Source organism: Rutidosis leptorrhynchoides, chromosome 9 (genome assembly GCF_046630445.1).
Source record: "Rutidosis leptorrhynchoides isolate AG116_Rl617_1_P2 chromosome 9, CSIRO_AGI_Rlap_v1, whole genome shotgun sequence".
NCBI lineage: Eukaryota > Viridiplantae > Streptophyta > Magnoliopsida > Asterales > Asteraceae > Rutidosis > Rutidosis leptorrhynchoides.
In genome coordinates this window covers 254,920,109-254,924,320 of record NC_092341.1, presented here as the reverse complement: position 1 = coordinate 254,924,320, position 4,212 = coordinate 254,920,109, and positions in this window count along the sequence as shown.

Sequence of the window (4,212 nt, the reverse complement as noted above, 5' to 3'; positions counted from 1 at the left end):
TCGCGGGTTCGAGTCATGGCAGAGCTAGTTTTATTTTTGAAGCTTTTCCTTTAAGGTAGTATTTATATTATTATCATTATTATTATTATTATTATATAAGTATTATTATTATTATTATCATTAATATTATTACTATTATTACTATTATTATTATTATTATTATTATTATTATTATTATTATTATTATTATTATTATCAATATTACTAGTAATATTATGTTTACTATCATAATTATTTAAAGTATCATTATCATGACAATGCTAATAATGATTAAAACTACAATTTCTATTATCATTCTCATCATTACTATATTATAACAAATAAAGATGTTGCACATAAAAAGATATTTATATTACCTATAATGATATATTGAACATATTAACATAATTTTTATATATATACAAAATAAACATATACATAGTATATAATTTAAGATATAATATATAGACAAAATATAGTACAAAGTATATATAAACTACAACACTAAATATATAAATATTATATAATTAATAGATGTAATTATTTGATTACTATTATATGTGTTAATATACATAATTGATATAGGTTCGTGAATCCGAGGCCAACCCTACACTTGTTCAATGCCGTCATATGTATTTTTACTACAAAATACAGTATAGTGAGTTCATTTGCTCCCTTTTTACTCATTACATTTTTGGGCTGAGAATACATGCAAATGCTTTATTAACTGTTTTACAATTATTTATATGTGTGAGTTCATTTGCTCCCTTTTTACTCATTACATTTTTGGGCTGAGAATACATGCAAATGCTTTATTAACTGTTTTACAATATTTATATGTGTGAGTTCATTTGCTCCCTTTTACTCTTTACATTTTTAGGACTGAGAATACATGCGCTACTTTTACAATTGCTTTATTAAATGCTTTTGAAATACATTTTGAACTGCGAATACATGAAATGCTTTTATAAATGTTTGACGAGATAGACACAAGCAAAACATTCCTCGAATAAATTACGTGGACGTGACAATTGCCACAATTGATATGAATATTTTTCCCCTGATTATTATTGCTTGGTAACCTAAGAATTAGAGAACATCACTAATTTTGAGAATTAGTGCACACCTAATTGACGCGAATCCTAAAGGTAGCTATCGGGTTTAACACCCCCACCCAGAATGTTCACTAGACGAAAGGGCTAGTGGGCGTGTTGTTTAGTACTTCGAAGTTTATATGATTATTATACACACAAGATGTTCTGTTTTGGGGATATTATTATGCGCATTATATGTTAAGGTCGGTTACCAAGCCAAGCTATGAAAGCAATGAAAAGTGAATGTTATGTATCGAGAGAATGATTTTATACACAGGTTATGTGTATATTATTTTTGTGCACGAGATATGTGTACGGTTACTAAGATTTATGAAAGATGATTCCGTACACGAGAAAGGTGTACTATATTTAAAAGATATCGCATGTACATTACAGGTGGGTATAGGATTCGGGCCCATTTGTACCATGCAGGATTTAAATCTTGTGGTCTATCAAAATGATAAATTTTATTGTTTTATGATAAACCTATGAATTCACCAACTTTTTGGTTGACACTTGAAAGCATGTTTATTCTCAGGCATGAAAGAAATCTTCCGCTGTGCATTTGCTCATATTAGAGATATTACTTGGAGTCATTCATGATATATTTCAAAAGACGTTACATTCGAGTCGTCGAGTTCATCAAGATTATTATTAAGTCAATTATAGTGAGATATATTATGAAATGGTATGCATGTCGTCAACTTTCAATGTAAAGAAAGTTTGTCTTTTAAAAATGAATGCAATGTTTGTAAAATATATCATATAGAGGTCAAGTACCTCGTGATGAAATCAACTATTGTGAATCGTTTATAATGTATATGAACAGGTCAAGTACCTCGAGAGGGTTGGCAGTAGCCGAGAGGTAGGCCCTAAAATCAGTATCTGAGGTACACTCAGTGGTCACCAGGCGGTTAGCTGAGAAGACACTGGGTAGGACGGTGGTTGTCCCCAACTGTCTTTCAGTTGGTATCAGAGCGGTGGTCTTAGCGAACCAGGTCTTGCATTAGTGTGTCTAACTGATAGATGTTTAGATGCATTAGTGAGTCTGGACTTCGACCGTGTCTGCATGTCAAAAGTTTTGCTTATCATTTCGTATCAAAAATTACCTGCTTATCATTCTTAGGGATTCACTTGCTTATCATTCTTAGTCTAGACACATCTTACTACATTGATTGCATGAAAAGTGTATAGACAAAATTCATATCTTAGCGTATCTGTTACTGTAAACTTTTCCTAGCATATTCCGTAAATTCCTCTGTAATCTACGAAATATTTTGTTCTATATATATAGATATTCTATATAATTAGGATACCACCCGATAGCCGAAAATTATTTCATATCGATAAACCCTTTACTCAATCGTACGAAATGGAACTCGCCACTAGTTCAAGTTCTTCGGAATCCGACAGCTATTCCGACATGGTTGTTCACCTAAGCTCCAAAGCAGCGTCACCAGAATGAATCAACCAATCAGTCATCATCTATTCTGGATGAATTGGGGATGGGTTCGTAATCGACTTAATCAATGAAGAATAGAAGAAGGCGATCCTTCATATTCGGATTTTGACTGATCAAAATCCAAGTCAAGATTTAACAGAAGACATCACTTTTAAATTCCTACATCTTTCAAAGCCATACTTTGAATTCAAAACGGTGCCAGATCCATTGGCGTGTTATTACCAAAAATAACTTTACAATACCTTTCCAAAAATTAGCCAATTTTGTCACAGCTTCAGCAAATCAACTTCGACTTTCATTCGGATTAGCCTTATTCTAACTTTGATATATAAGTTTGCCACTTGATTTCATCCTAAACAATCATTCGTATCTTGACAATTACCATCAGCGTTTAATTATCTAAAAACACAATTCTCTTAAAACCACCTCAGATTGATAACCGATGATTCAGATATAGTAACATTAAATGCAGAGGAAACAGCAAAATTGTAGATGGTCTAAATGGCCAAAAGTTTGATGATAAAGAATGGAGTGTTGGGAACACTCGATAGAAAATTTGGTACTGACAAACGGATTGAGCTAACCATGAAGGAGACCAAGGACAAATACAAGGACCAAACCCTATATTCAAAGAATTCAGGTAATTCTGGATCCAATGAAATCTTTAGAGAATATCTTGCTTCGAAGTCATGTTAAAATCTTGCGGAAAATTTTTCTTCATCAACCTTCGAACTTAGGAATTCCAAAATATCATCATAAATATCTTCGATATTTCTGAGGATATTTTCAAAAATATTCTTGTCCAAAATTATCTACCCCTTCGTACTTTATGTATTCCATTTTATTGGAAACTTCTGTAAAATCTAAGTATAAATTATGAATGAATTCTGGAGAAGTGTTAAGAATTTGAGCATGAATTGGTATAATATAATGACACTTGGCCAACGTGATTATATTACAGTAAGACATGCTGATAGTTCTATTGGAACATGATGATTCACAGATCATATCATCATCATGTGACATGTTACATAACTCTTTCATGCTACTTAACCTTTAAAAACATCAAGAAAATATTTCTCTTGATGATTCGGTCTTTTCCGTGATTCTGGTAATTTAACAAGTCAAATCGTACTATTACCATTTCTTTCTTAGAACGTTAGCCATGATCAATTGAAATCCAAAGATTTGATCTACGAATCCGAGATGTCTTGATCACTTTAAGTTAGGAAGAAAACAAAAGCATGAAGCTTCAAAATAGAAGAAAGTATAAGATTGGTGAAAATAATGGAACGGAAAAGACCAAGTTGTAATGAAAAATCAGACAAAGTAATCGAGAGAGATGATCACATTTTATTAAAGAGATCTTAATTTCCATAAATCTCGAAGAATCATATCTTATAGATTTCCAAGATTTTCTTTTAAATTCCTCGAATTCCGGAAATCCACCGTGACTACATTAAAAGTTAAATCTCTATTTCAATCTTTTGTGATAGCTTCACTCATACGCTTCGATTAATCGAATCGTTTTATCCAAATTATTCAATGGTGATAAAACTCTATTTATCAACTCATATTCGTCATGAAAACATTTTTATTGTTAGCCATGACCACCTTACTCAAATTTCGGGACGAAATTTCTTTAACGGGTAGGTACTGTGACGACCCGGGAATTTC